The 13,995-nt window shown below is 45.0% G+C and overlaps 1 long non-coding RNA gene across 1 annotated transcript; it reads left to right on the plus strand.

The window, feature by feature from the left end:
- The first annotated feature begins 5,266 nt into the window (after positions 1 to 5,266).
- Positions 5,267 to 7,864, plus strand: LOC123188390 (uncharacterized). The gene is made up of 3 exons (XR_006494597.1): positions 5,267 to 5,997; positions 6,511 to 6,917; positions 7,001 to 7,864. It is a non-coding gene; the product is annotated as an uncharacterized lncRNA (long non-coding RNA).
- Positions 7,865 to 13,995: the final 6,131 nt, after the last annotated feature.

Here is a 13,995-nt window from a genome sequence, read left to right on the forward strand (position 1 = left end):
GAGGCACGGATCACTAGGAAACAACATGAACATATGGCATAACAACAAAATCAGGACAAGGACTTAGTGAAATTCTAAGTCCCTGAAATCAGCATTACCGATTACGCTACTTTGCAAGCTTGTGCTAGTCACCACAAATATCACAAAAATACATGGAAAGCACCACTGTAAAGATGGCATGACATATAACAAAACACATGTAGAGCTCAGGATCATAGCATGCACACATTAATCATGGCAAAAATGACAAATAGCTATTTGCTGAAACAGATCTGACAAATTACTCACATGGCCCTCTTCCAACAGCATTTCGGGCATCAAGATGAGCTCAAATGAAAATAATGCAATGAGATGAAATGATGTACTCGTCGAGACAAACATTTTGATATGCTACACGCATGAATCGGAGCCACGGATGATGAGTTATGACATGATGAAAAATGCAAAAAGATTATGGAGGGAGAGAAGAAAGTCAACCGAGGTGATTTTTAGATCTGAGATCCAGGGCAACTGTAGCAGCTCGTGCTCGCCGGAGAAAGGGATGTCGCCGGAGTAGAGGTCGCCGGAGCCGGATCCGGGTCGGAGTAGGTGCGGCGGAGGGCGGCGCCGGCGAGAGGCGGTGGTCGCCGGCGAGGTGGACGGGAAGGCGGGCGGTGGCGTTCCCGGCATGGCGGCGGCGGTGCGGAGCCGCGCGGTGGTGCAGCGAGCCGGCACGGTGGCGCGGCGAGCCGAAGCGGAGGGCGGCGCGCCTCGGGCGGATGAGAGCTGGGCGTGGGGAGGCGGCGACCGGGCCCGGGAGGGCCTCCCGCGGGCCAGGCGGGCCGCGGCGGATGAGGAGGTGGCAGGGACACGTGGCGGCTTCTGGTAGGCTGGGCGCGGCGGCGCGGGGCGTGTCCGGCGGGAGCGGACACGTCCGGCGGCGGCGGAGACGAAATTTTTAGGGTTAGGGGTGGTTTCATCCGCAATTTCGGGAGGGGATCTATTTATAGAGGTAGAGGGAGCTAGGAGAGTCCAAATGAGGTGCGGTTTTCGGCCACGCGATCGTGATCGAACGACCGAGAGGATGGAGGGGGTTTAGCTAGGTTTTGGGCCACTTTGGAGAGGTGTTGGGCTGCAACACACACGAGGCCTTTTCGGTCCCTCGGTTAACCGTTGGAGTATCAAACGAAGTCCAAATGTCACGAAACTTGACAGGCGGTCTACCGGTAGTAAACCAAGGCCACATGGCAAGTCTCGGTCCAATCCGAAAACGTTTAACACCCGCACACGAAAAGAGGTAGAAAGGAACACCGGGTGACATAGGAGCGCCGGATTGCAAATCGGACAACGGGGAAAATGCTCAGATGCATGAGACGAACATGTATGCAAATGAAATGCACATGATGACATGATATGCAATGCATGACACGCAAGCAATGACAAGGCAACAACAGCGAATAACTGGAAAACACCTGTCACATCGGTCTCGGGGCGTCACAACACTTCACCACTACGAGAGGATCTCATCCCGAGATCTAGAATGGCACCGGAGGGAAAAACGGGAGAGAAAGAGAAGAGGTAAAACTAAGTTGCTTCTTTGACCAATGAGTGAAACCAAAGAACCTTGAAAAGGTTAAACCATTTTGAGAAAAGAATACATCGGAGATAAATGAAGTTGAAAGCACTCCGTTAGCAAAGAGGAACAAGGAAGAACAACTTTGGGCAGCACTCCGGTTGAGAAGGGATGGAAGACTTTACAAGCTGAAAAGAACTTGAGCCGAGGACACAACACTCCGGTTAAATGGATAAACATGAAAAGAACAAGATCTAAGATATGAGAGAAAAGATCAACATCACAATGCCTCCGGATGAAAGAATCAAAGGTAGATTGTCGGAACAAAAGAGCGGAGAAGAAAATTACAACTTCTACCACAATTGAACTTGGAAAGCATCCTTGCAAGAAAGGATTGCGCGGGGTTGTTGGGAAAACAACAACGAAGAGGGTAAGCTTGTAGTGGGCTTATGGAAAACATCTCTAGAACTTGAGGTGAAATTCTGCCACTAACGAAAACAATATTGGATTGATAAGAACAAGAAGACGAGGAACTCATACCACCGGGAGGATAAAAGAAGGACTTGGGTCATTTATAATCACCATAAATAGCAACAATCCTTAGGTAAGGCTCTAGGTGAAATATAACCCAAGATAACTCCAATGACGAGATTGATGGATTTATAAATACCTCATTCTTAACAACATGTGAATCATGAAACATGAACTCAAATTATCAAGAATGACATAATACCACCTCTGATGATACAGAAGAAAGATTTGCACTCCAGATTGCAAAAAGAAGAAAACTTGAAGTATATCTTGGCGAATCATAGCTTCGAGAGATATCTTGAAGAACATTTGAAGAATGAAAAGACTCCTTGACGAACCACCATGAGGAACTCCGGTAATAAAAGGATGATTAAACGAAAGGAAAGAGAAGTAGAAAACACAAGGTGAATCCTTGTAATGATTAGATGGGTCTTCGCGACGAGATAAAATGGAAAACCTCGGAACTCCGAAAAAAGAAAGATGAAACAATTAAAATAGAAAATTTGAAAAAACCTCCGGAACAAGGAATTAAATCACTTGGAAGAGACAAGAATAAGAATTACATTATGCTTATCCTTCAAATTTAAATTGATGACGAGCAAACGGATTTGGCATACTACTTATTCTCGAAGAAAGGATTAAGATAGATATCGTGCCAACTTGGGAAGGTATTGAACGAACCACCGAAAGGGTTGAAACAACGAATAAATTGATATGATAAAGAAGGAAGAGAAAACTCTTGAACGAACCACCGTAAGAATTAAAAATGAAAGTGGGAAAGGCACAAATCACCGAAAAGAAATGGGAACGAATGACGATACTTGAGGGGATTTAGATAGAAGTGAACGAAGAGATCGTGAACTGATTAGATAATACTTGAATGATGCCCCGGTAAGATTTAGAGAAAGAGAGCTGAAAGCTAAGAATGAATACTTCTGAGGTGATGGGCTCCGGAGAATCAAACTGAAAAGACTTCTGAAATGATCCGGATGGATGAAAAGAATTCTCACAATCAAAACAATTATGGGAGGATGGCATCAAAGCTAGAATCACGAATCTTTGGGAGAAGGGATAAGATTGCAGAGAAACTCTTCTTCGGTCCTCAAATGTTGATAATGACAACGAGAAACGCCACCATGAATTTCTGAGATACTCCGGGATGAAAATTAGAAAGTTGAACCAACGATGAAAAGAATTTGAAAGATCTTGGTGAAAGACATAAGACTGATGACAATTCATTATTATGTCAAACTTCGAAAAGAATTTTACGGATATCTCCGGGAGAATTAGAAGAGTCAGGTAAGATCCTGGAAAAAGACCTGTGGGTTAGGGCCCACTCAAAAGAAAACACCGTTGAACAATTTAAAAGAAAGATTGCACCGGTTGAATTAAATGGCTTGAATGAGATAACAAACTCGAGATATCTTGAACACTCCGGAACAAATGAATATCGAAGAGTGGATGATTATGAGGTGCACCGGTATGATAAAACTTCTGAAACGAGGAAAAGGATATGATCAACACCAAAAGCTTGAATTGAATCCACCGGAGAAGAAAACGAGTGAAGAGTGACGAACTTGAAGCTCCGTTAGAATCTTCATGAGAATAGCCGGATAAGAACATTGACGGAAAAAGAATGGAGAGGCTTCTCATCAATAAGATGATACTGGATTGCGAAATCTTAGTCCTTGAGGAAAAAGGGAGGGTGGGCGGGAAAAACAAAGGCAACTTGGAGACGGATGAAACAAACACCGTTTAACACCCGCACACGAAAAGAAGTAGAAAGGAACACCGGGTGACATAGGAGCACCGGATTGCAAATCGGACAACGGGGAAAATGCTCAGATGCATGAGACGGACATGTATGCAAATGAAATGCACATGATGACATGATATGCAATGCATGACACACAAGAAATGACAAGGCAACAACAGCGAATAACTGGAAAACACCTGGCACATCGGTCTCGGGGCGTCACATGGCTAGCCCCCGGAAGCCGCCGGCCAGAATCATAGACACGCGAAGAGCAATACGCGTAGAGGGAAGTGTTCAGATACTTCTGCATCACCAAAAATTATGACAAATTACCGTCCGTCCTATATCACATGTGCCCACGCCGTGTAAAATAAACATGATTTTATCACGCTCTGAGTGTTCAATAATATTCACGCCACACCGTTACCGCAGAATGTTTACCGTGTCATCGCCGTTGGTGAGCGGGGCCACACCCCGGAGTCACGTGTTGCCTCTTCAGACATGCCACCACACCTTAAGGCATGTATGAGGGCCGCACGCGACGCTCCGGTGGCATTGCTACCCCCCAAGGCCCCCGTCCCACCTAACCCTGGAGCGGTTGACCAGGAGATCTAACCCTTTGACTTTGGGTGGACGGGGGTTGATCAATGGACCTCTCCACCCAGTTGTGGTAGGTTAGGCCATAGGAACACTTCGGAACAAGGTCCAGGCCAAACCTACCGCAAGATTCCCTCCGCGTCGACACGAGCGGCCGTTTCCCCCCTCCATGTGCCGGTGACGTCATCGTCCGTGAAGGGGGTCACACTCCGGAGACGCGTGCGGGGTGTCGGCACCCGCCACCACACTTCTAGATGTGTAAGATGCCCCGACGCAATATTTGACGGCATGGCTAGCCCCCGGAGGCCGCTGGCCACAATCGTAGACACGCGAAGAGCAATCCGCGTAGAGGGAAGTGTTCAGATACTTCTGCTGCACAAGGCCTACGCATGTCGCGAGGCTGCGACTTGCATATGGCCCCGTGTTGGTATGCCATGTCACAATGACCTAATATATGTACGAAATAACAAAATAAAGGGTGATTTCAAATCTAAAGAAATGAAATAAAAAGGAATACAATAAATACAATAAAAAATAAAAAAGTTAAAAAATATATAATAAAAGAAAATACAAAAAAGATTGAGAAACCAACTGGGAAATACTTCTTTAATGAAATAGAACGAATATATATATTGTAAACCGTGTGTAGTTCTCGGCTTACCCTAATAAAAAACAGAAGCACAAAACGCGGGACTTCCCTAGTAGGAAAAAGAATGCGCGGGACTTACCAAAACACAGGCGCGCTCATCTTCCCCCAAATCTCCTCCCCATGCCGCCCCCACCTCGCGCACCCAAAATCGCCCGCTACTCCGCTGCCTACACCCACCGCCGGCCGCACCGCCCCCCCCCCCCCCCCCGCTCTGCCCCCCTTCTCCACCAGATCCACACCCCACCACCTCCCTCGCCGCGCATGAGCTCCCCCGAGCAGGCCCTCCGACCGGCCGCCGCCGCCCTGCCCCTCGCTGTCTGCTAGGGTTGAGGTCATTGGCCTTCTCCGTCGCGCCACCTTCCCTCCACTGGCAGGTACATCTCTCTCTCTCTCTCTGACCGGCTGTGTTCTCTGTAGATCCGGTTCAGCTCCTCGAGCGGCAAGGTGCTTGCCAAGGAGAAGGATGCCGGGAAGGTGACCCAGATCCGGTTCGGCTCCTCCGGTGGCAAGGTGCTCAGCTCCTCCAGCGACAAAGCAGCAAGATGTTCTCTGTACACGGTTTTGGTTCAGTTTGCATCTTCAGTACATACACATGTTTGGCCCAGTTTGCATCTGTCCATTACAGTAGTTTTGTAGTTTTATTTGACACAATTTTGATGGACACAGCAACAAGTTTATGAGATACGGTATGTTCTTCCTTGTGAAGAGATTTGATGATTAAAGAAACAATTTTGCTCAATGTTTGACTATACACACTACTGCTAGTAGAAACTAATAAGCCAAATAATGTGCAAGGTGCTCCGGTGGCAAGTTGCCCCTACTGATCTCCTCCTCCTCCTCTGCAAGGTGCTCTGGCAGCAAGGTGCCTCTGCTGGTCTCCTCCTCGTCTGCAAAAACAACAACAACAACCAGGTCTTGGTTCTGCTCCCTCCCCCAATTGCATCTTCAGGAACCAAAATGATGACAGTACCTATGCTAGGCTATGGGAATAGAGAAGAAACAATACCTATGCGGAGTCAAGAACAACAACAGCCTCATATTTGAAATTTAATAACTTAAGATTGAAATTCAATGATCTGAAATGATTGTACTAACTAACAATTATTAGGCTATGGGAGTCGAGAAGAAACAATACCTATGTGGAGTGGAGATTTTTCTTCTATGAACCTTCTCGAATGATCGAAACCCAAGTTCATATATCCCTGCAAATTATAAACCAATATAAAGTTCTCATCTTGCCAAAAAAATGTGTGTGAGTGTCCACTGACTAAAAGAAGCACTTAAATAGTTTGTAATTTTATTTGAATGTGATTGTGATGGACACAACAAAGTGTATGAGATGCAGCTATTCCTTGCGAAGAGCTTTTTGATGATAAAAGAAGCATTTTTGTTTTATGTTTGATCTCAGTTTGCACTTTATTATAGGACATGCATTATTTTGAAGACGGGACCGTTGTTGCGGGGCTTCTTTTTGGAGGGACAACTGGCACCGAGCCACTCAATACATTTATGGGATTAAGTATCTCCCGCTTGTCAAAGAAACCGGAAGGGGGTGGATCAACGAAGGTGCTAGCTTGAGGATTGATGTATACGGTGGGAAGTTCAAACAACATAACGGGCCTGACTCTGATCCGGCCTCATAGGACATTGACACTATGATTTCCGTCTAGTCGGGACAAGGCAAGAAGGGTGGCCGGTTATACATCGGCCACGGCGCCATTCGGAAGAAGGGCATTCCGAAACTCTCCCACCTCCGTGCTACCGCGTCGAGTTCAGGTCCTGCTATAGAGCGTTGCCCACAGCCTGGGTTACACATGCTCCATCAATTCGAGGTATGTTCTGCTTCATTGACTTTCCTTGTGATTTCTTCTTTGTATTGCAACGATGGTGAACTTGTTGCGATGGCATATTGTAGGCCCACCTAGAGGAAGAAACCAGGTTGCGGCAGGAGGCTTATGCCAATGTCGTGCTTCAACAAGAGCAAGCCATGAAAATGCAGCAAGCTCTATTTCAACAGCAGGAATTCAAGGCTAGACTACAGGCGGCCTTGCAGGAGACATTCGCTCAGTTCAGAACTAATATGCAGGGTTCCACTTTGTCGGATCTTCCCTCACTTCCACCTCTTCCTACTTTTAAATTTTTAAGTCTTCCAACTTCTAGACCATGCATCTTACCATCCTGCTTAAAGATCATGCATCTTACATCACCGTCTCGTGCTTGAAGTTTTCTCAGTCAGGACAAGGCATCAATAACAGTGTGGTAGGTGGATCTACACCTGGCCAAGCAAGCCCAGTGACACCCACTACGACTTATGTCGCTTTGACCTCCCCGCAACAATGATCACTCGAGGTAGTTGTTTATGAGCGTGTCTGGTTAGTGGCCTGGCCGCTGCACGCCTGGCCTGGGCTCTGCCTGAAACCTGCCTGGTATTTGTTTGGATTGTATCCTGAAAAACAAGATGTCTTCCTGGCGTGGGACTCCTATCAATATGATTAGCCTGGCCCTAGACTAAAAAGTAGAAGAAAGTAAAATACTCAGCCCAGGCAACATGATTAGCCTGGCCGAGGCATACTTTTTCCACCGCCTGGCCATCTGCCTGGAAGTAACGACCAGCCATGAGCAGTACTACTCATTGAGTAAAATATCTTTAAGCACTAAATGACAAAATGGCCATTCAGGAAAGGAACCAAACACATGATCCCAGGCAAGCCTGGTCAGGAAGAAAAAGCTCACCATCCCAGGCTCATTTTAGGCAGCCGTTTTTACCAGGCACAATGTCCAGGAAAGGAACCAAACAGAGCCTATGTTTGTGCATTGTTGATGGTTACGTCTTATTGTTGCTTGTGCTTCTCAACTTACAACTTGTGCATTGTTGATGGTAGAGCCCACAAGTGTTGATGCTTATATTCTTCATACATCTTAGCTTCAATCTGAACCTTATATGTTGATGCTTGTTGAGTCTAGTGTCTTATCTATCTTTGCAACTTAACTTTGCAAACTCATTCATGTGATAATTGACTTATAGGTTTGCATCATGGATGCCGTTGTGAAGTTGGGAGTGGACATGCATGCTGCGGTGGAGCTCATTGCATCTTTTAGGTTAATGCTTGTTTTTTTTAAAAGGGGGGACTCCCCGGCCTCTGCATCAGAACGATGCATACAGCCATAAATAAAAAATAAGCAAACAAGGTTCAACAAGGTCTTAGAGTCTCAAAGGAAAAAAATGCTCACAAAGAGCCAAATAGCTAGAGACAAACTAGCCAGAGAAAGCCACAACCGGCAGGCATAAGAAGAAGGTAGGTAAACTAATTGCCTATCCTATTACATGACCGCCATCCAAACCGGTTGAATATATCCCATGCTACCATCTCCCAGCGGATAGATCCTGTAACTAAACGCTCCCTAGCCTCCGTCGGAGTGAGTAGCGAGCACATACGGATCAATGCAGTGGCTCGGAAGATAACCTGTAAAAAATGAATATTTGTTGTTCTGTTAAAGACCAAATAATTTCTGCAGTTCCAGAATGCCCACAATAAAGCACATAGTCCTACTCGAATGTCTCTCGCTAGTTCGAACTCTATCCCGTTAAGCCACGTTCCAAATAACATGCTGACAGAACTCAGAGGAGAAATATTAAATGCAATGTGGACCATACGCCATAAAACTTTGGCCAACGTGCAATCAAGAAAAAGGTGTTTGATAGTTTCATCCCGATCACAGAAGCTACACCTAGTAGGTCCTGTCCAATTACGCTTTGCCAAGTTATCTTTGGTTAATATTACTTGTTTATGTACAAACCACATAAACACTTTAATTTTCAAAGGTACTTTGACATTCCAAACATGTTTGGATCTAGGAATAGTGCTTGAGTTGATAACATCAATATACATTGATTTAACTGTAAACTCTTCAGACCTAGTAAGCTTCTAGCGTAACTTATCGGGTTGTTGAGACAACTGAATCTCCAGCAGTCTGCTCACTAGATGAAGCCATTGTTCCCAACGATTGCCAACTAGCGTTCTCCTAAACTGAATATTAAGGGGGAATCAATTGTAGTACCGTTGCAATGAAGACATCATGTCGTTGAACAATACCATAAAGAGATGGATATTGAATCGCAAGGGGGGTCTCTCCTAGCCAAGTATCTTCCCAGAATCGTGTGGTAGCTCCGTTACCAATAACAAACTTTGTCCTATTAAAAAGGCTACTTTGACTCTCATAATACCTTTCCAAAAAGGCGAGTCAGTCGGCCTCATAGTCACCTGGGACAAAGTTTTGGAGTGAAGATACTTACTATGGAGGATCTGCGCCCAAGTGGCATCGGTCTCGACGGATAACTTCGACATCCACTTGCTGAGAAGACATCTGTTCTTAACCTCAAGGTTCTCAATTCCAAGACCCCCTTGGCCTTTCGGTCGACATATAATATCCCACTTGGCAAGTTTGTATTTTCTTTTGAGTTCATCGCTCTGCCAAAAGAAGCGAGAACGATAAAAGTCTAGTATTTTCCTGACTCCAACTGGGACTTCGAAGAACGACAAGAGAAACATAGGCATACTCGTGAGGACCGAATTTATCAGAATTAACCAACCTCCGTATGACATGAGCTTGCCCTTCCAGCAACTTAGTTTCTTTTCAAAGCGGTTCTCGATACACTTCCATTCTCTGTTTGTCAACTTACGATGGTGGATTGGTATTCCTAGGTATGTAAAAGGTAAAGTCCCCAAATCACACCCAGACAATTACTTATAAGCCTCTTGTTCGTCCTTGTCTCTACCAAAATAGAACAATTCGCTTTTGTGAAAATTGATCTTTAACCCGATCAATTGTTCAAATAAGCATAACACTAGCTTCATATTTCTCGCTTTTTCCAAGTCGTGCTCCATAAAGAGGATCGTATCATCGGCGTACTTTAAGATAGACACACCACCATCAACAAGATGAGGTACCAGTCCACCCACCTGTCCAGCCTCCTTAGCCCTTCCTATCAGAGTTGCCAACATATCAACTACAATGTTGAACAGAATAGGGGACATCGGATCTCCTTGTCTCAGGCCCTTATGCGTCTGGAAATAATGACCTATGTCGTCATTTACTTTAATTCCAACACTCCCTTTTTGCGTAAACGACTCAACCTGACGTCGCCAGGCTTCATCAAAACCTTTCATACGCAAGGCCTGTTGAAGGAAAGACCATTTGACTTTATCGCACGCCTTTTTGAAATCCACCTTAAAAACGACTCCATCAAGTTTTTTCGAGTGAATTTCATGGAGTGTTTTATGAAGGACCACAACCCCTTCTAGGATGTTTTTGTCCGGCATGAAAGCAGTTTGGGAATGCTGCACCATAGAATGCGCAATCTGGGTGAGCCTATTAGTCCCAACCTTGGTGAATATTTTGAAACTAACATTGAGAAGGCAGATCGGCCTGAACTGCTCAATCCTCACAGCCTCCGTTTTCTTAGGAAGCAGGGTTATTGTTCCAAAATTCAGGTGAAATAGCTGAAGCTGTCCAGAGAATAAATCATGGAACATCGGTAACAAATCCCCCTTAATAATGTGCCAGCATTTTTTATAAAACTCCACCGGAAAACCATCTGGTCCAGGAGCTTTATTATTCTTCATCTGTGAAATAGCATCAAACACCTCCTTCTCCGTAAATGGGGCAGTCAAAATTTCATTCTCATCAGCAGCAAGTTGAGGCACATCCTCAATCCTGGACTCATCCAGGGATACGCAACTATCCTTCGGGGTCCGAACAACTGCTTATAGTATTCGGTAATGTAGAGTTTTAGGTTTTCTTGTCCTAGAATTGTCCCTTCATCTTGTTCAAGTTGGAAGATTCTCTTCTTTCTATGCTTGCCATTAGCGATCATGTGAAAGAAATTGAGTATTTTCGTCCCCCTGGATGACTTTGCGAACCTTAGCCCGCAAAGCCCACTTCAATTCCTCCTCACGGAGAAGCTCTTTCAATCTCATCTCTGCCTCAAGCTTTGCATGAAGCTCCGTGGCAGGAACCATCGTGGACTCGACTTTGAGGTCCAAGGACTGAATAAGTGTAAGGAGCCTCTCCTTTTCAACCTTATACATCCCACTAAGATTCTTAGCCCACCCACGCAAAAAACTTCTCAAGTGTCTTAACTTATTCTGCCACCGCTCGACCACAGTCCTACCTCCTGCATCCTTAGCCCATTCCCTGGCTACTAGATCGAAGAAGCCTTCTTGTTCAAACCATGCCATTTTGAACGAAAATGAATTTTTGTTCCCCATGCAAGTGGGCTCCCAGAATCCACAAGCACAGGCGTGTGGTCAGAAATACCACGCGAAAGCGCCTGAACTATAACCAAGGGAAATTTCTGTTTCGAGTCGGTTAATGCCTGGTGTCAACTTGGAACTCACGGGCCTTTCATTTGTGAACTCTGGATGCATATGTATGTATGTTGTTATGAACCTTCATTGGATATGTATGCATGTGCGGACTTGGAACTCACGGTCCATTCATTTGTGAACTTGTGTTGCGTATGTATGCATGTGTGGACTTTGAACTTAGGGCAGGTTTTCGTTGTTATATTGTTGTTGTGAACCTTCGTTGGATATATATTGCTAGATATATTTTGGTTGATCATGTATTCCTGGATATGTATATTTTGCTGTTCCCTGAAGGAAGCAAATTGTTTTTGCTATATGGCCTGTAAGCCGAGTACCCCAGTGAATAGCACCCTGCTTATAGGTCATATATTCCACAGGTAGGCTATAAGCCATGTACCTCAGCCAAAGGAACCCAGCTTATAGGCCATGTATAAGCCACCGCATGTAACTCAGCCAAAAACACCCGGCTTATAGGCCATATGAAAAGCCACGGGAGCCTATATATAAACCGTGTACAGCTTCTATAAGGCACTCGGTTTATATATAACCCGTGCGGCTTGCGGAGGCACTCGCCTTATATATAAAGCATGCATTGAGAGGAGGCACACGGCTTATAAGTAAACCGTGTAGCGCACAGACGCACTCGGCTTATACAGACTGTAACACGTGGTCGTTAACACCCGGTCGCCGTCACATTACTTTATTAAACCGAGAGCCTTGTGAAAACACTCGGTTTATACATAAACCGAGCTTTTTTGTTTGGGCACTCGACTTATACCGTATAAGCTGGTCACTTGTAAACTGTGTCCTATAAGCCGGGTATTTTACTTGGTGTTAACACAGGGACTATGGATGTTCTGGCTTCTTCGGAGGGTGAGTTTCACATTAAACTCCATATCCGAAACAAAGCTGACAACTTCACATGGTCCCTCGTCGCCGTGTATGGGGCAGCCCAGGATGAGTTCAAGGCTGCTTTTCTCCGGGAATTGGTTAATCTGGCGAAAGATAATCCCTATCCCATTCTTATTGGTGGGGATTTTAATTTGCTACGATTTCCAAATGAGAAAAGCCGTGGTAGGTTTGATAATCATTGGCCTTTCCTTTTCAACGCTATTATAGACAGTCTAGATCTGCGAGAGGTTTCCATGACTGGAAGACAGTTCACTTGGGCGAACAGTCTCCTGGAGCCGACATATGAGAAACTAGATCGCGTGTTAATGGATACCGACTAGCAATTCAAATTCCCAATGGTCTCTGTTCGCGCTCTACCTCGTATAGAGGCTATCTTAGACCATGCACCCATCCTCTTATCTACTGGATTGCCACGACCGCAGCACAGACGCAAGTTCAAGTTCGAACTGGGTTGGTTGCATTGGGATGGATTCCAAGACATGGTCAAGGAGGTGTGGGATAAACCGGTTGCTGGACTTACCCCAATTCACAAATGGAACAACAAAATGTGTGCTTTACATAAGTTCCTTCGTGGTTGGGCTAGGCACACTGCGGGTGTCCTCAAAAAAGAAAAGCTTCGTCTTTCATCTATTATTGATGATTTAGAAGCTTTGGTAGAGATTAGACCTCTCTCTGAGCATGAAATAGAGATCAAGAGTCAATCAAATGCCCAGTTAGCTCGCATGCTACGTGAGGAGGAACTTAAGTGGTACCAGCACTCAAACTCTTAGTTTATCCTGAAAGGTGATTCGAATACGAGATATTTCCATGGTGTCGCCAATGGTAGACAACGGAAGAAACTTATTCATTCCCTACGTCAGGAGGAGGGCACGACTGAAGGGCATGAGCAACTTAAGTCTTATATAACTAATTATTACAAAAATCTATTCGGAACCCCTGAGGAAGGAAACTTCTCGATGGATGAGTCTCGAATAGATGACATTCCGCAAGTTTCTGATGCAGAAAATAGCCTTCTAACAGCTCCATTTTCTGAGGAGGAAGTTAGAAAGGCGGTTTTCCTAATGGAGCACAACAAAGCTCTGGGTCCAGATGGTTTTTCCCTTGAGTTCTACCAAAACTTTTGGGATGTCATCAAACATGATCTCCTACTCCTGTTTGGCTGCCTTCACGTTGGCCAACTAGAGTTGTTTCGATTAAACTTCGGTGAAATTATTTTATTACCTAAGGTTAATGAGGCTGAAAGGATACAACAGTATCGGACAATATGCCTCCTTAATGTCAGTTTTAAAATCTTCACGAAGGTTGCGACAATTAGACTACATTCGGTTGCTGAACATGTGGTTCGTCCTTCTCAAACTGCTTTCATACAAGGCAGAAACATCCTAGATGGGGTTGTTGTCCTTCATGAAACATTCCACGAATTGCATCGGAAAAAACTAAATGGAGTAGTTCTTAAAATCGACTTTGAAAAAGCTTATGACAAAGTCAAGTGGTCTTTTCTTCAACAGACTCTCAGAATGAAAGGATTTTCTGCAGAGTGGCGCGCAATGATCCATAGCTTCGTGACTGGAGGTAGTGTTGCCATTAAAGTCAATGATGACATTGGTAACTATTTTCAAACGAAGAAAGG

The sequence above is a fragment of the Triticum aestivum genome, chromosome 2A (genome assembly GCF_018294505.1).
Source record: "Triticum aestivum cultivar Chinese Spring chromosome 2A, IWGSC CS RefSeq v2.1, whole genome shotgun sequence".
Lineage (NCBI taxonomy): Eukaryota > Viridiplantae > Streptophyta > Magnoliopsida > Poales > Poaceae > Triticum > Triticum aestivum.